This window comes from Phyllobates terribilis, unplaced genomic scaffold, assembly GCF_046119375.1.
Source record: "Phyllobates terribilis strain yellow unplaced genomic scaffold, ASM4611937v1 Scaffold_8__6_contigs__length_399053987, whole genome shotgun sequence".
In the NCBI taxonomy this organism is placed as follows: domain Eukaryota; kingdom Metazoa; phylum Chordata; class Amphibia; order Anura; family Dendrobatidae; genus Phyllobates; species Phyllobates terribilis.
Genome location: NW_027362768.1, coordinates 299974160 through 299996069, shown reverse-complemented (window position 1 = coordinate 299996069; position 21910 = coordinate 299974160). Strand labels below are relative to the sequence as shown.

The following is a 21910-nucleotide window of genomic DNA, read 5'->3' as shown; positions in this document are numbered from 1 at the left end:
CCCCATATATATATATACACACACACACCGCACTGACCCCCCCATATATATATACACACACACACCGCACTGACCCCCCCATATATATATATACACACACACACCGCACTGACCCCCCCATATATATATACACACACACACACCGCACTGACCCCCCCATATATATATACACACACACACACCGCACTGACCCCCCCATATATATATACACACACACACCGCACTGACCCCCCCATATATATATACACACACACCGCACTGACCCCCCCATATATATATACACACACACACCGCACTGACCCCCCCATATATATATATACACACACACACCGCACTGACCCCCCCATATATATATACACACACACACCGCACTGACCCCCCCATATATATATATACACACACACCGCACTGACCCCCCCATATATATATATACACACACACCGCACTGACCCCCCCATATATATACACACACACACACCGCACTGACCCCCCCCATATATATATACACACACACACACCGCACTGACCCCCCCATATATATATACACACACACACACCGCACTGACCCCCCCATATATATACACACACACCGCACTGACCCCCCCATATATATACACATACACACACCGCACTGACCCCCCCATATATATATACACACACCGCACTGACCCCCCCCATATATACACACACACACCGCACTGACCCCCCCATATATATACACACACACCGCACTGACCCCCCCCATATATATATACACACACACACACCGCACTGACCCCCCCCATATATATATACACACACACACCGCACTGACCCCCCCCATATATATATACACACACACACCGCACTGACCCCCCCATATATATATACACACACACCGCACTGACCCCCCCATATATATACACACACACACCGCACTGACCCCCCCATATATATATACACACACACCGCACTGACCCCCCCCATATATATGCACACACACACCGCACTGACCCCCCCATATATATATATATACACACACACACCGCACTGACCCCCCCCATATATATATATACACACACACACCGCACTGACCCCCCCATATATATATATACACACACCGCACTGACCCCCCCATATATATATACACACACACCGCACTGACCCCCCCATATATATATATACACACACACCGCACTGACCCCCCCCATATATATACACACACACCACACTGACCCCCCCATATATATACACATACACACACCGCACTGACCCCCCATATATATACACACACACACTGCACTGACCATATATATGGGTCAGACCCTCTTACCCCCCCCATGTATATACCCTCTTACCCCCCCATGTATATACCCTCTTACCCCCCCATGTATATACCCTCTTACCCCCCCATGTATATACCCTCTTACCCCCCCCATGTATATACCCTCTTACCCCCCCATGTATATACCCTCTTACCCCCCCCATGTATATACCCTCTTACCCCCCCATGTATATACCCTCTTACCCCCCCATGTATATACCCTCTTACCCCCCCCCATGTATATACCCTCTTACCCCCCCATGTATATACCCTCTTACCCCCCCCCATGTATATACCCTCTTACCCCCCCCATGTATATACCCTCTTACCCCCCCCCATGTATATACCCTCTTACCCCCCCCATGTATATACCCTCTTACCCCCCCCCCATGTATATACCCTCTTACCCCCCCCATGTATATACCCTCTTACCCCCCCCCCATGTATATACCCTCTTACCCCCCCCATGTATATACCCTCTTACCCCCCCATGTATATACCCTCTTACCCCCCCCATGTATATACCCTCTTACCCCCCCTCAAGTATATAGCCTCTCCCCCCCCTCATGTATATAGCCTCTTACCCCCCTCCCCATGTATATAGCCTCTTACCCCCCTCCCCATGTATATAGCCTCTTACCTCCCCCCCCATGTCCCTCCTCTGCTCACTACAAGCCTGGACTAGATACGACTGAAACTGTTTTTCTCGACTTCTCTAAACTCTCCGCCGCTCGCAGCAGCAGCAGAGCAGGAGCCCGCACTGCCCGCACCGCGCCGTCACTGAGCCGTACCTCTTACGTGTCGTAGAGAGGAGCGGGGGGCACATATCCTGCGCCGGACACAGAAGAAGAGCGGGGAGCACAGTGTACAAGCCCCGGAGCCCGGCGCTCAGTCACTCCCGAGCCTCAGTCCTGGCGCTCGGAGCCGCGCATAGCGGTGAGGACTGGAGAGGAGGGGGGAGCTTGGACGCTTCCATTAGTAAACATCACTACAGAACGGGGAGGTTCAGAACGTAACAACTCAGGAGTTAAACCGCCGCCCAACCCCCTTCTCAGCGCCTTCCCCTGTGTTGATGCTGAATGGCTCCTCCCGTTCCGCGTCATTAGGCCACACCCCCTGCCAACTATAGCGATACAAAGTAAAGGCCACGCCTCTGCTGTCTGATAGGCTGAGCTGGAGCCGTTGACAAGTGTAGTGCTTGACATTAATCCCGCCCATATTCGTTGTTCCCGCCTTCGTTAAGATAACTCCGCCCACACATAAAAAGTCGCTTTTTATTTCCCTTTCCCTACAGCAGTCAGTGGCTAGACAGCAGTGAGCAAAGCCCCGGGTACAGCGCCCCCGGGTACAGCGCCCCCGGGTACAGCGCCTCTACAATGATTACTGTGTGTTCTAATCAGTGTACGCGGCACTGGCTATAAAACTATGGCTGCCAATACCGGAGTTATTTATCGGCCGATCATCGGCAGATCACAATCGTTCAGAGATAACTGCAGGCTGTGATGACTTGTGGCGCTGGTGCAGCAGGGTACTGCGCTGGTGCAGCAGGGTACTGCGCTGGTGCAGCAGGGTACTGTGCTGGCAGAACGGGAATGACAGGATCAGGTGAAGCAGAGCCGACTCAGCAATGAGGAGCAGTGCAGGCGAGCTGTTACATCAGCGACTCTATGACAGGCCTGGACCAGCAGGGTAGCAGACTAAAATCAGCGATACATAGTGGAGCTGAGTTTGTCACACAGTCCAATGCAGATGTATGGCAAACAATGACTAAGTGATACAGCAGAGCTAGGTTTGTCACATAGTCCAGAATAGCAGAGCTAGCCAGCATATAGCAGGGCTAAGTTTGTCATAGAGTTTAGTACAGCAGAAGTGACCAGCAGTATAGTAGCACTGGGCTTGTCATAGAGTCCAGTATAGTAGAAGTGGTCAACAGTATGTAGCACCCTGAGGATTCGGCTGCTACAGGGGTATTGCACCTCAACCCAGAGGTGTGATATTCCACTCCCGGGTAAGGAAGGAGTGTGGAACTGAGCTCAGATAGACTGCATGCACTACATACATCCCATTCCAGAGGAGCAGGCCGACGGCACTCCCACTTAGAAATGTGCAGGTGCGACCGAGCCTGTTCCTGGCTGGAGTGGGAGGGGGGAGGAACATCCCATGTAGTGTAGGGGCAGATAGGGGGAGCAGTCTGGGTAGTGATAGGAGCTCATTGGGTGCTGGTCACCTGAGCTCACACATAGAGGGATATATAAGGAGGGCACCAACTAGGATCAGGGTCAGACGCAGAGAGTAAGTCAGATGCAGAGGACAAGCCTGCAGAAAGAGAGAGAAAGAAACAACAGCCCTGGAGAGAGAGTGGAGTAAAGAAGGAGACCCAGAGGGGGACAAAGAAGGGACCCAAGAACCCAAATAAGAACACCGGGTGAGGAGTCAGCAAGAGGGTACCGGAACCCAAGCTGGTGGGGGCAAAGACATTCCCCAGCCAGAGACCGGAGACCGTGGGCAGTGTCTGTCACGGTCACCCACTACATTCACCCTGAAGGCACACCACATGGAGGGTCAGGGAACCTGAGGCCAAAGGTTGCCCAACAGAAGGCCCGAGGGAGCTGGACTTAGGTGAATCACTGGTGGGGACGGCTGAAGTAAGGACAGAGGGAGAGCTCAGGGCCACGCTCCGGACTTGTTTGGGGGTTGGCCGGATCCAGGACCTGGTGGACGCAGCACGGCTCGGGAGGTCACTTGGAGCTAGAGTGACCAGGAACATCTGCAGTAAGTAAAGACCCTTAACTGCACTACCCGAGTCTGTCATCATTACCGGCTGCACCGCACCACCACAACCCCCATCCTCTGCGCCTGTCCCCTCTGAGGCTATACCCCTCCCGTTGGGGGTTATCCCACCAAGCTGCGCATCCACCATCAGCCTCAGCGGACCCTGCTGCAGCGGCGGCCACAGTGACCGCATCACAACGGGTGGCGTAGTCGACACAACGAACTTTAATAACATCAGTAAAGACTGCCACATAACCCTGAGCTTGACGCCCTGGGCACGGGACCGGGTCACAGCCGCTCGGAGACTACAACCCCCCCCATCTGATCCGGTGCCGGGTATTCCCCTCAAAAAGGAATATGTCCCAGGGGGCGCGTCAACTTTGGCGTAGTCGGCAGGATGACGTGCCCGCAACACCCGGGTACTGCGTGCCTGGAGAAAAGTGCAAGTTTACCTCAGAAAGAAGACTCCTGCCGGTTCCGGAGGGTCCACGCCATCGGACTCCATCACCAGTCGTTTCCCGCCGATTGTCCGCCATTTCCAGCTTGTTCCCGCCATCTGCAGAGTTTCCCGCCACTGGGCGACGCTTCCCGCCAAAACCGCAGATTTCCCGCCTTGGAAGAGCAGCGGACGCCATTATAGGCGTGCCAAAGGAGGGCAAGAGGCCACCTCCCATCGTGGGCCGGGACAGAAAATGGCGCCAAAAGTGGAAACCGCCCCCACCAACAGAGACTGTGATGCTGGAGGTGTCTGTCAGCGTGAAAGAACTACCCCTGGGGCTGACAGTCACCGAGTTGCCCCGGGACCGCCCTCGAAGTGGGAGGAGACGAAAGAAAAGAGCAAAGATGGGTGTCGCTTGGGGCAGTCTAGAACGAGCGCACCCGGAGGCGAGGTGTCCAGAGCGAGAGCACCCGGAGTCGAGGAGAGAAAGAGTAGACCCGGGAATGGAGCGGCAGCAGAGCAGCACCGGCCCGCTGGCCAGGAGCCTGCAGAAGGAAGAAGGAGGAGAGCAGAGCAGCACCGGCCCGCTGGCCAGGAGCCTGCCGGAAGCAGAGCAGAGCAGCACCGACCCGATGGTCAGGAGCCTGCTGGAGTCAACAACCCCGCTAGGCTTAGCGGAGATCCTGGCGCAGCTTCCCCGAGATCGGGAGTGCGCGCGGAGTGCCCTGGAGGGCCTCGCGGGAAGGATGGCCCGAGTGCAGAGGGAGATCCTGGCGGAGTGGGGCCGGGAGATGGCCCAGCAAGCTGGAATCCGTCCACGGAACCCGCTCCCTTGGAAGAAGACACCGACTACCTCTGCGGATGACGCGGGAGGACCCAAGGCCGGAGACGGCGCAGAAGAGGGAGCGAGACGTATGGCAGCAGGTAAGGGGGACGCCTATACCCCATACCGGAAGACCACCCACCTGCCCCAGCTCCCCGTCGCAGAGCCCGAAAGTCCCCCTGCCGTACCCGAGACCGCCATGACACCGCCACCGACTAGGCCACGACCGGAAGCCGCCGACGCGACCCCAGTGACGTCACGCGTCGTGACCCGGAGCGTGGCGCAGGAAGAAGAGCCTCCGGCCTGGTCACAGGGCCTAGCGTTTCCGGGCGCCGCATCCAAAGCAGAGCCATCTACCTCCGCGGAGCCTCCGGCCTGGTCGCAAGGCCAGGTAACCCAGGGCGCCGCCGTCCTAACGGTGCCCTTCACCTTCCAGGTGCCCCAGGCCTGGCCGCAAGGCCTGGGCAACCCGGGCGCCATCACCACCGCGCCCGCGCCCGTAATACCAAGGGTGCCACACCTGGGGGAGGACCTCTTCGGCCAGCTCACATGGCCGGACGGGCGGCCCTTCATCTGGCCCGAAGGGTACCCTGAGCTAGAGCGGCAGCAAAGACTAGGGCCCTTGTGTGAGCCCCTGATCCCGGCTCCAAAGCCCGTGACTCGGGTCTCGCCTCCACTCGAGGAAGCCCAGTTCGTGTGGGACCCCACGGGAGAAGATTTGATGGGGTTCACCGGAGAGACTCGGGCAGCTGCAGCAGAGCGTACCGAGTGTTGCCGTCAACAGCTGGCAGAGTTCAAGAGAGAGCGGGAGGAGAGGCGGGCCAGAGAGCAATGGGCCCGGACCCGCAGCGCGGAGCAAAAGAGTCGGACCAGAAGGGACCCCCGTGCAGCAGATCGTCCCCGTACCATCGGGACGGTAATAAAGTTTAATGCGCAGCATGGGTGGGGCTTCATAAAGGACCAGAACACCATGGGTGACGTCTTCGTTACCCGACGGGATGTCGAGTCTCACCTGCCAGAGGGTCACAAAGGCCGTGACCTCTACGTCGGTGACGAGGTAACGTTCACCCGGCACAAGTGTGCCAAGGGACCTTACGCCCTCCACGTGCATCGCCTGACAGAGGAGGAGCTGCGGTGTAGGGAGGAAGAGCCAGAAGACCCGGACGGGTTCAAGGCTAGGAGGTACTACGATTAAGAACAGTAGTAAAGAAAAACTGTATATAGTTACCCGTCGGGGTACCCAAGTAGCCGTAACTACTGAGAAGTTTAGTCCCCGTTGGGACCAGTGAACAGTTTAACCCGTGTGTCCCTTACCCAAACCAGGCTGAGGACTGTGAGCAGCCATCCCTTTCCCTTACCTGGCCGGGGACTGAGAACGGCCAAATTCTCCTGTAAATAGTTGCGCTTCCTAAGGCGCCCCCTACTGGTTTTATAAGGAACTGCTTTTCAAAAGACTGTCGCACTTTACCTGGTCACGAGTTGCACGGTGACCAGAGGAGGAAGAAAGAAAGAGACGACGAGAATGTTATTTATATAAATATATCTACTGTTTTATATAATGTTTTATATGTTTATAAAAATTTGTATGTTTTGGTGTTTTTGTCTTTGCAGCCCGAGGACGTGCTGTGATTTACCAGGGGGGAATGTAGCACCCTGAGGATTCGGCTGCTACAGGGGTATTGCACCTCAACCCAGAGGTGTGATATTCCACTCCCGGGTAAGGAAGGAGTGTGGAACTGAGCTCAGATAGACTGCATGCACTACATACATCCCATTCCAGAGGAGCAGGCCGACGGCACTCCCACTTAGAAATGTGCAGGTGCGACCGAGCCTGTTCCTGGCTGGAGTGGGAGGGGGGAGGAACATCCCATGTAGTGTAGGGCAGATAGGGGGAGCAGTCTGGGTAGTGATAGGAGCTCATTGGGTGCTGGTCACCTGAGCTCACACATAGAGGGATATATAAGGAGGGCACCAACTAGGATCAGGGTCAGACGCAGAGAGTAAGTCAGATGCAGAGGACAAGCCTGCAGAAAGAGAGAGAAAGAAACAACAGCCCTGGAGAGAGAGTGGAGTAAAGAAGGAGACCCAGAGGGGGACAAAGAAGGGACCCAAGAACCCAAATAAGAACACCGGGTGAGGAGTCAGCAAGAGGGTACCGGAACCCAAGCTGGTGGGGGCAAAGACATTCCCCAGCCAGAGACCGGAGACCGTGGGCAGTGTCTGTCACGGTCACCCACTACATTCACCCTGAAGGCACACCACATGGAGGGTCAGGGAACCTGAGGCCAAAGGTTGCCCAACAGAAGGCCCGAGGGAGCTGGACTTAGGTGAATCACTGGTGGGGACGGCTGAAGTAAGGACAGAGGGAGAGCTCAGGGCCACGCTCCGGACTTGTTTGGGGGTTGGCCGGATCCAGGACCTGGTGGACGCAGCACGGCTCGGGAGGTCACTTGGAGCTAGAGTGACCAGGAACATCTGCAGTAAGTAAAGACCCTTAACTGCACTACCCGAGTCTGTCATCATTACCGGCTGCACCGCACCACCACAACCCCCATCCTCTGCGCCTGTCCCCTCTGAGGCTATACCCCTCCCGTTGGGGGTTATCCCACCAAGCTGCGCATCCACCATCAGCCTCAGCGGACCCTGCTGCAGCGGCGGCCACAGTGACCGCATCACAACGGGTGGCGTAGTCGACACAACGAACTTTAATAACATCAGTAAAGACTGCCACATAACCCTGAGCTTGACGCCCTGGGCACGGGACCGGGTCACAGCCGCTCGGAGACTACAACCCCCCCCATCTGATCCGGTGCCGGGTATTCCCCTCAAAAAGGAATATGTCCCAGGGGGCGCGTCAAGTACAGTAGAGCTGGGTGTGTCATGGAGTATAGTATAACAGAAGTGGTCAGCAGTATAGCAGAGCTAGACTTGTCACAGAGTGTACTTTAGCAGAAGTGGTCAGCAGTATAGTAGAGCTGGGCTTGTCATGGAGTCTAGTATAGCAGAAGTGGTCAGCAGTATAGTAGAGCTGGATTTGTCACTGAGTCCAGTATAACAGAAGTGGTCAGCAGTATAGTAGAGCTGGGCTTGTCACAGAGTGTACTATAGCAGAAGTGGTCAGCAGTATAGTAGAGCTGGATTTGTCACAGAGTCCAGTATAACAGAAGTGGTCAGCAGTATAGTAGAGCTGGATTTGTCACAGAGTCCAGTATAACAGAAGTGGTCAGCAGTATAGTAGAGCTGGGCTTGTCACAGAGTGTACTATAGCAGAAGTGGTCAGCAGTATAGTAGAGCTGGATTTGTCACAGAGTCCAGTATAACAGAAGTGGTCAGCAGTATAGTAAAACTGGGCTTGTCACAGTGTACTATAGCAGAAGTGGTCAGCAGTATAGTAGAGCTGGATTTGTCACAGAGTCCAATATAACAGAAGTGGTCAGCAGTATAGTAGAGCTGGGCTTGTCACAGAGTGTACTATAGCAGAAGTGGTCAGCAGTATAGTAGAGCTGGGCTTGTCACAGAGTGTACTATAGCTGAAGTGGTCAGCAGTATAGTAGAGCTGAGCTTGTCACAGAGTACTATAGCTGAAGTGGTCAGCAGTATAGTAGAGCTGGGCTTGTCACAGAGTGTACTATAGCTGAAGTGGTCAGCAGTATAGTAGAGCTGGGCTTGTCACAGAGTGTACTATAGCTGAAGTGGTCAGCAGTATAGTAGAGCTGGGCTTGTCACAGAGTGTACTATAGCTGAAGTGGTCAGCAGTATAGTAGAGCTGGGCTTGTCACAGAGTGTACTATAGCTGAAGTGGTCAGCAGTATAGTAGAGCTGGGCTTGTCATGGAGTCTAGTATAGCAGAAGTGGTCAGCAGTATAGTAGAGCTGAGCTTGTCACAGATTGTACTATTGCAGAAGTGGTCAGCAGTATAGTAGAGCTGAGCTTGTCACAGATTGTACTATAGCTGAAGTGGTCAGCAGTATAGTAGAGCTGGGCTTGTCACAGAGTGTACTATAGCTGAAGTGGTCAGCAGTATAGTAGAGCTGGGCTTGTCACAGAGTGTACTATAGCTGAAGTGGTCAGCAGTATAGTAGAGCTGGGCTTGTCATGGAGTCTAGTATAGCAGAAGTGGTCAGCAGTATAGTAGAGCTGAGCTTGTCACAGAGTGTACTATAGCTGAAGTGGTCAGCAGTATAGTAGAGCTGGGCTTGTCATGGAGTCTAGTATAGCAGAAGTGGTCAGCAGTATAGTAGAGCTGAGCTTGTCACAGAGTGTACTATAGCTGAAGTGGTCAGCAGTATAGTAGAGCTGGGCTTGTCACAGATTGTACTATTGCAGAAGTGGTCAGCAGTATAGTAGAGCTGGGCTTGTCATGGAGTCTAGTATAGCAGAAGTGGTCAGCAGTATAGCAGAGTACTCCATGGTATAGCATAGCTAGGTTTGTCAAGTGACCATTTCAAAACTAGTGCAGGGAATCAGTCCACAGTAGTGGCATAAACATTGAGTACCTGAATACTCAGGTGGTAATCTGCCTCCTGAGCCACTAGTTTATATGGCCTGGGGGGAGTGGGAGGTGCGGGCCATGGCAACTCAAAGTGATGAAGACCAGAGAGTGCTGGCCAGAAGGTGGAGGACGCAGAGCCTGATGCTGGATCCAGGAGATGTGACGGAGATGCCATGAAATAATAAAAGAAGCCGTAGTTACAGGTTACATGACCTTACAGGTCTTCCATGTTCCATCATGTTCTCACATTTCACCATTTGCTGCATAGTAAATCTGATGGAATCTTAGATGACCCCATTGACTAATACTGTATATAATACAATATTTCACTATAGTAAGGAAATGCTGAACAGGGAAGAAAATACCCTGCGGTTGAAAATCAGCATTAGATAAGTAAGAAATAATATTTGCCAAGTTACTCAGCCTACTAGGGGCAGGTCAAGACCCTGGTTGTCAGAGAAAGTCCGGAACCCTGAAGAGAAGACAAAAGTAGCAAATCATAAAATGATTTTCTAATCAATGGGTCGTCCCCTACTTTAAAGTGTAACTGTAGTTTTTGGAGAAATTGCAGCAGAATGTCTGTGTCAGCCTCTAGCTCCTCCCCTCCTCCACAGAATCTTATAAGCACCAAATGTCATCTATCTCAGTAATGGTAATATCTGCCTTCATTGAATATAGAATTTTCTTGTGAATGGAGAGTGAAAGATCAGTTCAGGAGGAGAAAGAAGCAGCATCTTTCCTATTTCATATACGTACATACAGTACAGACCAAAAGTTTGGACACACCTCATTTAAAGATTTTTCTGTATTTTCATGACTTTGAAAATTGTACATTCACACTGAAGGCATCAAAACTATGAATTAACACATGTGGAATTATATACTTAACAAAAAGTGTGAAACAACTGAAAATGTCTTATATTCTAGGTTCTTCAAAGTAGCCACCTTTAGCTTTGATGACTGCTTTGCACACTCTTGGCATTCTCTTGATGAGCTTCAAGAGGTAGTCACCGGAAATGGTATTCCAACAATCTTGAAGGAGTTCCCAGAGATGCTTAGCACTTGTTGGCCCTTTTGCCTTCACTCTGCGGTCCAGCTCACCCCAAACCATCTCGATTGGGTTCAGGTCTGGTGACTGTGGAGGCCAGGTCATCTGGCGTAGCACCTCATCACTCTCTTTCTTGGTCAAATAGCCCTTACACAGCCTGGAGATGTGTTTGGGGTCATTGTGCTGTTGAAAAATAAATGATGGTCCAACTAAACGCGAACCGGATGGAATAGCATGCCGCTGCAAGATGCTGTGGCAGCCATGCTGGTTCAGTATGCCTTCAATTTTGAATAAATCCCCAACAGTGTCACCAGCAAAGCACCCCCACACCATCACACCTCCTCCTCCATGCTTCATGGTGGGAACCAGGCATGTAGAGTCCATCCGTTCACCTTTTCTGCGTCGCACAAAGACACGGTGGTTGGAACCAAAGATCTCAAATTTGGACTCATCAGACCAAAGCACAGATTTCCACTGGTCTAATGTCCATTCCTTGTGTTCTTTAGCCCAAACAAGTCTCTTCTGCTTGTTGCCTGTCCTTAGCAGTGGTTTCCTAGCAGCTATTTTACCATGAAGGCCTGCTGCACAAAGTCTCCTCTTAACAGTTGTTGTAGAGATTTGTCTGCTGCTAGAACTCTGTGTGGCATTGACCTGGTCTCTAATCTGAGCTGCTGTTAACCTGCGATTCTGAGGCTGGTGACTCGGATAAACTTATCCTCAGAGGCAGAGGTGACTCTTGGTCTTCCTTTCCTGGGGCGGTCCTCATGTGAACCAGTTTCTTTGTAGCGCTTGATGGTTTTTGCAACTGAAAATTTTCCCAATTTTTCGCACTGACTGACCTTCATTTCTTAAAGTAATGATGGCCACTCGTTTTTCTTTACTTAGCTGCTTTTTTCTTGCCATAATAAAAGTTCTAAGTCTATTCAGTAGGACTATCAGCTGTGTATCCACCAGACTTCTGCACAACACAACTGATGGTCCCAACCCCATTTATAAGGCAAGAAATCCCACTTATTAAACCTGACAGGGCACACCTGTGAAGTGAAAACCATTTCCGGTGACTACCTCTTGAAGCTCAAGAGAATGACAAGCGTGTGCAAAGCAGTCATCAAGCAAAAGGTGGCTACTGTGAAGAACCAAGAATATAAGACATATTTTCAGTTGTTTCACACTTTTTTGATAAGTATATAATTCCACATGTTTTAATTCATAGTTTTGAAGCCTTCAGTGTGAATGTAAAATTTTCATAGTCATGAAAATACAGAAAAATCTTTATATGAGAAGGTGTGTCCAAACTTTTGGTCTGTACTGTATATAAAGATGACAATATAACACTAAGAAATCACAGACAAAAATGCATAAGTACAAAAGACAGTGTCAATTCAACTAATATTAGGAACCAAGGAGAGAAAGAAAGTAATAAAGTCCCTATGGATGAAATAAAAAATACCCTGGTAGTAAAGGATTCCAGACTATGCCCAAAGGGGCAGCAAAGAATGCACAGGCTCATCCAACCACCCGACGCGCGTTTCACAACTGCTTTGTCAGTTTCCCTATAAAACTCTGGGTTTAACAACTGAATTGCCTTATATGCCAATGCATTCCATGTTGGAATGGATATGCATATTGCATTATTCTTTTTACCTATCTGGATGTCCTCCGTATTGCGTGGAACGCATGACGTCCTCTACAGGCACTTCCTTATTCCGCTTCATTGTGGAACGCATGTGGCCAAATATAGGCACCACCCGCTTGCATCATCACTGCTGGCTGTGCGGTCCAACGTAACACGCACTCTGCTACTTCATTTCATGTTGTGTTGTGTCATTTTCGGCAATGTGTTCCCCTCTGACAAGCACGCTGAGTCTATCAACAATAGTAAGGTCTATTATAACTCATATACTGTTTTCATTAAATGTGTAAGTCTCAGGTATGTTATGAATTCTCTTTGCCTTCTACCATGGAGTCTGTAACTATCTAAGTAATACTTATTTACTTGAAACCAATCTATTAGTCTGAGTTTCTATAAATACCATAGTGAACAATCTCTACACCCCTGATGAAGCCATTTTCATTGGCGAAACACTTGGAGTTCATACCTTATCCATCTGTTACACAGGTGAGAGAGCCTGGGGCAATTTCTGATGCCTTGATAATATTTCCATCACCTGGGCAATACTAAAGAAATCCTGAAAACATGATCTATTGAGGACTGGAGTTTGGGAAACACTGCCCTACACCATATTTCTATGGGTTGCACCATTGGTCACCCATCTTTTGAAATCTGGTATTTATATTTTCTAGGATTTGACTATCTTAATACTTCATATATCGTTATAGCTACATTGTTTATTTTCCTTCATATTAGGTGCATTATAGCCATTACATGCCTTATTTGCATCTGAATTTTGTATACTAGGCTTTTTACACCCACCCTTACACTTTATTATTGCATTGATTAGTATTGTTTATATGGATTAAGGTAGGATCTTTACATGTAATTTTCCCGTGGAGACCTATGTATTTAGTGTTTTTAAAAGTTTTATTCTGATTTGTTCATTTTATGTCACATAAAATATTTATATTTTTGATTATTTTGGTTTCTGGGAATATTGTAGGGTCTTAGTGCCTGTTGAGTACCCCTTTTTCCCTTTGCTTTACACATTGTCCTTTTGGGTACATGGCATATTTTCCTAATTATTTGATGGTGACGGTCCATTTCCCTCCAAAAATGCATACACGTCACATAAAAAATGTGTTATTAAAGTGAGTATGTCTGAAGGTTTTGCTATGTAATCTGAGAGTAGCATAATCTAGGGCAAGAAAGCTTGATTCCAGCGATGTGTCACTTACTGGGCTGCTTGGTGCAGTTTTGAATGAATCCCTGTTTTTTCTACTGTTCTCTGAATACTGAGCTGTGTATAACCCCGCCCACATCACTGATTGGCTGCTTCCTGTGTACAGTGTTAGCAAACGGCCAATCAGTGGTGGGGGTGTGGTTACACTGATTAGCCTGACTGCTGTGCACAGAACACCTAGTCCTGCAGTGATGATCTCCTGCTGATAAAGCACTGATTATATTGAAAGCACAGCACATAGCCTAATAAGTGATACATCTCTGGAATCAGGGTTTCTTGTCCTATATTATGCTGCTCTCCGTTTAAATAGCAAAAACTTGCTGACAGATTCCCTTTAAAGCCCTTTGAGGTCTGATAATTAGGGGGTCAATATTAGTCATGGATTTAAAAAAAAAGTCATATGATTAGAAGTTTGTCTCTCTTCTGTCTTTAAGTGTAAAATGTTTGTCTTAGCCTTTTCCTGCTGATATTTGCAGACCAAGTGTACACATCTTTTAGTGAGGTTTTCCATATATTGTGTTTACTGTACACTTGTAGCTGCGTACATACGAGGGTGTGAAAGTGTAATCTCCACCTATGAAAACCATGACAAAGGTCAGTCTGTTTAAAGGAAGCTTTTATTTTTTAACATAACGAGGTTGCGATTACTTTCTTACCTGCCATCAGACGATAGTTTCCTATTTTCTGCTTTTAGGATGTCTGTAAATGTCCAAAAATCACCTCTGTCTTCAAAGGGAACGTGTCATCAGAAAAACGCCTATTTTTTAAATCAGGTTTTTAATAGAAAGTGTCTTAATATGTGCAGCATATATTGAACACATTTTCCAATATGATACAGTAATACCTTGACTTCTGTGACCGAGCTATTAACTAAATTTGCTCTTACATCAAATTAAATTTCCCCATTAAAATGAATTGAAATGCTATTAATCCGTTCCAGCCACCTTAAAACCGCACCAATTTTTTTTTGTTAGGCGTTTTTAAATAAGAAAAATTAACTTTATTAATAACAAATACAGTAATGTACAGTATGATAAACGATTACGTGTGTAAAACTATTGTACTGTACTTTTTTATTATTTATTTTTTAATAACTCCACTTAATCATCGTCACATATAAATATAGCATATATTGAACCCTAAAGCCAACAGTCCAAAGAGTCAGAGAGTGCACATAATAGTGCAGTATACTGTACCTTGCTGCACATGTGAAATAACATATAGTACTGCCACAGAAAAAATAGCAGAAGCATAAACCGAAAAATAACCATTATCCTACGTACAACCCCATGTCAAATGCATGCTGCATGCAGTGTTAAACGGAGAGTTCACCCCAGGAAAATGATTCACAAGAAAATGTCAAAACTGTAACAGCAAAGACAGAGATGCTTGCATGGCAGGGTAACCACGTGGTGAGTGTCGTAAAATCGCTCGTAACTCAGATCTCGGCTCGCATCATAAAACAATAAATCAACTGAGCGACGACTCGTATCTCAAAAAAAATTCCAAATTAAATGTACTCATTAGTCAAGGTATCACTGTATTTATTATCAATAACGGAAACTTAAAGGGGTTATCCTGGACTATTTTTTTTTTTACTACGGGTTTAGGAACTATCAGGCAGGAAGTTGCTAACTATCTGCCTGTTGTGCCCGGCAGCGATCTCTGTCGCCACTGTCGGCGATTCAACTGCTTCTGCTGACGTCTCATCGACAGAGCAGCGGCTTTTTTCGCGCTCTGCTCTGTTGATGGGGCATGACTGCTGACGTCATGCTGACTGACAGCCGGCTCCCCGCTGCATAACTGCAGGAAGCCAGCTGTCAATCAGCATGACGTTGGCAGTTACGCGCCATCAACAGAGCAGCCCGGAAGAGGAAGAGCTGCTCTGATGACGAGGAGCAGCTGAATCGCAGTCGGTGACTGCACTGATCCCGTGCTGGGTAGAACAAGCAGGTAGATAGATGCCTGTCATGCTAGGTATGGGAAGAACCCAGCATACGACAACGGGAAAAGGGAGGAAGCCTAGCAACTAGGGAAAGGGGGGAGTGGAGACCCCTAAGCAGATCTAACAACACCCTGACTCCCCTATCGTCCCTAAATAGGTTCCGCACCTATCGCCGAGCAGGATACCTTAGTCCTGTCTGACTCTAGAGCTAGGCCTTATGTAGGGAGGGAGAGGGGTGAGCACTAGTCAGCCCAACTGCAACTAAAGACAAACAAGGGAAACAGAAAAGGGGATACACTTAGCTTTGAGAAGTCACTAGAGAGAAGACGACAACAATCCACAAAGGAACTCCAAGGAGAATCCAGCCGACCACCAGAACTCCAGACCTGAACAGAGGATTTTACTCTATCACCAGAAACTCTCTGGAGAAACTGAGTGTATTTAAAGATCCAGCAAGGTTGTGCCAATTAGCAGCAGAAGGTAGAGATCACCGCTGGGTCCTAGAGAGGGAGGTATAAAGAAAGGATCAAGAAGGTGTCTGTAAGGCCAAGTGCAGCGACCTTCTACAGCCGGATCCAGAATGATTGTCTGTCAAACCTGACATACCCATGACAATGCCTCTGTTAGCAACTACCTGCCTGTTAGTTTTTAGGCACACAGTAAGAAAAACAAATTAGTCTTGGAAAACCCCTTTAAAGAAGAGGCAATAAACCACAGTCCTCTGATAGATGGCTTTAAAAAGCGCCAATTAGTGGTAAGTGCTGCCTGCAGTCTCAACGCCAGAACAGAAGATGGTGGAAACAGCTGGTGGTCTTGGCACAATGATTGACTGACAGCATAAAAAAAGTCTGTTGTATATTCTCCTAAGCAAGGGGAAATTTTAACTAGCATCATGTATTTGGGCTTTTGATCTGTGTATATTTAAACATTATTAAAATGGGCTCTGTGTGCAAGGTTACAGCCTGGGACAGATTCCGCTCAATGTGCCAAATGGAGAACTAGAATTATGAGCTGTTATTATATTCACAAGTGATTGGTATTTTCCAGTACAGGTGACTTCATTTTGATAGACTTCCAAGAAGATTTCATTTCAGTCCACAAATAAACAGAAACTGCTAAATGGATGACCGGGAGTGTAGTTTTGCTCCTGGAATATTTGGGTGGTTATTAATGTCACTGGTCACCCAAGCGAATGACTTCACTTTTTATATATAAGATTATTTGCACATATGTGACCACAGAGATGACTTTCCAATGTCATGAGCAATTCTTTCAAAGTCTTCCCAAATCAGTAGCTTACCTGGCTGCCAAGCCTCCTCCAAGTGGCATCTCAGTGGTTCGCAGCTACTCATAGCATTGATGACTCTGGGAAACTTACTAAACTTCTGCATTGAAAAGAAACTTTGTAAACTTTTCGGCACTGAACCGCTAGTATGTCATCATGCTGCTGACTCAAACATGTCCCTATCAAAAGTATCCATTATAGCATTAAGTAAAAATAAAGAGCGCATTGTATGTAAACTAATGGACAAAAGTCCAGCGACATCCAACAAATGCCGCTGTGATGCAAAGTGTACGGGATATGGCGCATGTCGCAGATGCCGCTGGATTTACATATAACATGTGCTACAATATCAGTTCTTTTTAGACCAAAAGGTCGAAATGGACTTTTTTTTTGTAGGCGCTTGTTTATAATGCTAAGCTCCAATAGTATAACATCATACGGATGGTTTAGCATCCTAACGTTTTTTAAGACATCAGTAATTTTTCTTGTACAGTCATGGCCAAAAGTGTTGCCACCCTTGAAATTGTTCCATAAAATGAAGTATTTCTCCCAAAAAATTATTGCACTTACACATGTTTTGTTCTACACATGTTTATTTCCTTTGTGTGTATTGGAACAAAACAAAAAAAAAAACAGAGAAAGGCAAATTGGACATAATTTCACACAAAAACCCGAAAATGGGCCGGACAAAATTCTTGGCACCCTCAACTTAATATTTGGTTGCACACCCTTTAGAATAAATAACTGCAATCAATCGCTTCCTATAACCATCAACAAGCTTCTTTTGCAAACTGCTTCAGGTCTCTCATATTAGAAGGCACCTTCTCCCAACAACAATTTTAAGATCTTTCTACAAGTGTTCAATGAGATTTAGATCCGGACTCATTGCTGGTCACTTCAGAACTCTCCAGCGCTTTGTTTCCATCAATTTCTGGGTACTTCTTGAAGTATGTTTGGGGTCACTGTCCTGCTGGAAGACCTATGACCTAGGACGCAAACACAACTTTCTGACATCGGGCACTACATTGTAACCCAAAATCCTTTGGTAATCTTAAGATTTAATGATGCCTTGCACACAGTCAAGGCACCCAGTGCCAGAGGCAGCAAAACAACTCCAAAACATATTTGAACCTCCACCATATTTGACTGTAGGTACTGTGTTCTTTTCTTGTGATTTTCATAATGCCGACACCTGTTACTTACCACAAGTGAGTTTGAACGAACATCACATGCTTGAGACAAAGTTGTTTACCCACAATTTTGGAAAGATTCCAACAATTTTGTCCAGCCCATTTTTGGGATTTTGCGCGAAATTATGTTCAATTTGCCTTTTTCTCTCAGTTTTTTTTGGTGTTATTCCAATACACACAAAGAAAATAAACATGTGTACAACAAAACGTGCAATTGCAGTACTTTTCTGGGGGAAATACTTCATTTTCTGAAACAATTTCAAGGGTGCCAACACTTTTGACCATGACTGTTGTGACAGGGTCACTGGCGATGTGTGTGACGAAGGTTGCCATATTCCATGATGTGAAACCCAGAAGCTTTCCTTCACATATTATATGCTGAAGGGGTTAATCTGCCATGTTAAGGGTTGGGCTTTTTGTGAGTAGGTGTGAAATGGGTGGGACGCCTACTCACCATATCTCCACCTCAAGGGTGTGGCTGGAGAAGTTAAATGTCCAGTCACTAAGTTTTTTTGTGTTGTGTGTTTGTAAACCACGAAGTTTTCTGTGTGGAACTTCAGTAGGAGCTGAAGTGCAATACAACCTGAGTGGGCAAATCCCGCATGGACATGGACTGTTCTATAATTTATCTTTTGTTTTGCTGTAATGCCAGCAAGGCCATGTTCATTTCGTTGAACCTGCCATGGTTTATGCCGCATTGAAATAAACCAGCAGACGAAAATGTTCCTGTGTCTACCTCTGAAAGGAGCCAAGTGAGTCAATCTACCACAATTGGTGGAGAATGCGGGCAACATCCCCAGGAAGCAAATGTGACTGCTGCATGTCCTGGGTGAAGGCGCCAAATTCTAAACCAGCAGCAACACCAGCAGAACCAGCAGCACCGAGAACAGCAGCAGTTACAGCAGGAGACAAATAAACTCCGAGTCCTGATCCATCAGATCCAACAGCAGCACCGGCAAATAGAACTCCTGGCAATGGAAGGTCTGCAGCAGAGAAACTGCTCCTCCCCGAAATCAAGGTGATGTTTGTCCAGAAGGCAGTAAGGCGAGCTATGCATAAGATGACCCCAGGTGATGATGTTGAGGCATTTTTGACTATGTTCGAAAGGGTTGCAGAGCGGGAGAAGCTGCCACTGGAGCAGCGGGCAGAGGTGCTGGCTCCCTATTTAACTGGTGAACCCCAAAATATTTATTATGACCTGGTCCTACAAGATGCACAGGAGTATGCCAAATTAAAGACTGAGATATTGGCACGCTTAGGAGTGACTATGACTGCTAGAGCTCAACGGGTCCACCACTGGGCATATGCTGGTGACAAATCTCCTTGCTCGAAGATGTTTGATTTGTTACATCTCGTTCAAAAGTGGTAGCAGACAGAGTTATCCACTCCTGCCCAAATAGTCAAGCATGTGGTGATAGGTTCATTCACTCCCTTCCCAGGCCAGTACAGACCTGGCAACCGCGGTATGCAGACGACTTCGTTGGCCTAGTAGAGAGATACCAGGTGGTCGAGAAATCCCTCAGCAAACCAGACATCACTTCCCTATACTGGAATACCCAAAGGGTGGCGGGCTCACCATGTAGGGGGTCCAGAGTCACAAATGTGGGGCGTCCCAATTCCGCTGAGGGTCCCGCAAAGACTGGCGTTAAGGACGTGGTCTGTTGGCATTGTCACATTCCTGGACATGATGGTGATGGTGCTTGGACTGTTGGACTCGGGGAGTCTGGTTACCCTAATCAGTGCTACCCTTCCCCACCAGTTGATCCCTGCCAAAACCGTGGGAGTTTGCTGTATACACGGGGATGCCAAGAACTACCTTGTGGCCAGAGTAACCGTGGGAACACACTATGGTACCCAGTCCCATGAGGTCAGGGAAGTCAAGGACTTGATACATCCTGTCATATTGGGGCAGGATTTTTCCTTATTTTAGGACTTTTGGAAAAAGGGAGCCGTATCTAGTGTCTTGGAAAAAAGCCAGGTCCCTCGGAAAGAAACTCTGTTGAAATCAAAGGTGGATGAGTTCCCCCCGTGTGTCCTTGCCGGGGAAGAGGACAAGACGGTGACCGAGAAGGCCAACCTCTCTGACTTAGAAGTGTCCGGAGAAAACTTTGGGACTGCTCAAGTTTGGGACCTAACCTTAAAGGGGGTGTTTGACAATGTTACTGTCTATAATGGGGTTGCTCAAGAGCTGGGAAGAGACACGGAAACTTTGCGGTTAATGGGGATCTATTGTATCGGGTGATCAAATTGAGGGGTGGTGAGATAGTAGAGTAGCTGTTGGCTCCAGGACCCTACCGGAGGAAGGTGTTAGACATGGCCCATTCGCATGTTTTGGGGGGACATCAAGGGGTAGAGAAATCTCAGGAGAGGATAATGCGGAGGTTCTATTGGCCCAGATGTTACCGGGAGATCCTAAACTATTGTAGGTCCTGCCCCACTTGCCAGATAATCGCTTCCTCATCTCACTTCCGCAGTCCCTAGTCCCATTAGCTGTGATAGAGGTCCCATTTCAGAGGATTGCCATAGACCTAGTAGGTCCCTTAGTTAAATCGGTACGGGGCACCAATACATCCTTGTGGTCATGAACTACGTGACCCGGTACCCAGAAGCGGTACCATTAAGGAACTCATTGTCCATATTTTTGCCAGGACCGGCCTGCCAAGAGAGATATTGACAGACCAGGGAACCCCCTTCATTAGCAAGGTGATGAAGGAGCTGTGTAAGGTCCTCCAGATTGCCCAGCAGGAACCTTATTTTACCATCCGCAGACGGATGGCCTAGTGGAGCATTTTAATAAGTCCTTAAAGGCGATGCTCGAGAAGGATGGTCGAGACTGGGACTACCTGCTTCCGTTCCTGCTTGTCTCTGTCCGGGAAGTACCTCAAGCATCTATGGGCTTCTCCCCATTCGAGCTACCGTATGGTCGACATCCGCATCGGCTCCTGGATTTGAGAGAATGTCAAAAGTGATGCCTATTGTGAAGGCACATCTCCTCCAGGCAAAGGAGGCACAGGCAAGGATGTATAACCAATCAGTGAGGCTGAGGCAGTTCCAGCATGAGGACCAAGTTCTGGTGCTTATCCCCACAGTCGAGAGCAAGTTCATTGCCAAGTGGCAAGGCCCGTATGCCTACTCACCATATCTCCACCTTAATGGTGTGGCTGGAGAAGTTAAATATCCAGCCACTGAGGTTTTTTTTGTGTTGTGTGTTTGGAAACCAGGAAGTTTCCTGTGTGGAACTTCAGTAGGAGCTGAAGTGCAATACAAACTTAGAGGGCGAATCCCGCATGGACATGGACTGTGCTGTCATTTATCTTTTGTTTTGCCGTTATGCCAGCAAGGCCATGTTTATTTTGTTGAACCTGCCATGGTTTATGCAGCATTGAAATAAACCAGCAGATGAAAATGTTCCTGTGTCTAGCTCTGAAAGGAGCCAAGTGAGTCAATCTACCACACTGTATATAAATACACGGATCATTTTTCATCAGTGTTTAAGGATCCAAGTTTCATCAGTGTTTGGTCAGTGTTTCAGTTTTTACCATCAGTGTTTCATCAGTGATTTTTCACTTATGAAGCAAAAACTATAAAGCTTCTAATATCTATTACAATGTTAATCACAAACAGCACACGGTTTGCACACTGAGACCTTCCATGGGCTGCCATTATTTTCACGGGCCCATATATTTGTATGGGTAATTCAGATCTGTGATGCTGATCAAAAATGTATATGTTCCCATTATTTTTTGCAGGCGAAC

The 21910-nt window shown here is 47.9% G+C and overlaps 1 protein-coding gene across 3 annotated transcripts in view; it reads right to left on the bottom strand.

Annotated features, from left to right (window-relative positions):
* RAF1 (Raf-1 proto-oncogene, serine/threonine kinase) overlaps window positions 1–2314 on the bottom strand; it is a 78731-nt gene extending 76417 nt beyond the window's left edge. For 2 of the 3 annotated variants that reach the window (XM_073644495.1, XM_073644494.1), the window contains exon 1: window positions 2095–2314. The gene's annotated coding sequence lies outside the window, so the exon portion shown is untranslated. The remainder of the gene's footprint in view (window positions 1–2094) is intronic. The other variant, XM_073644496.1, reaches the window with a different exon arrangement.
* Window positions 2315–21910: the final 19596 nt, after the last annotated feature.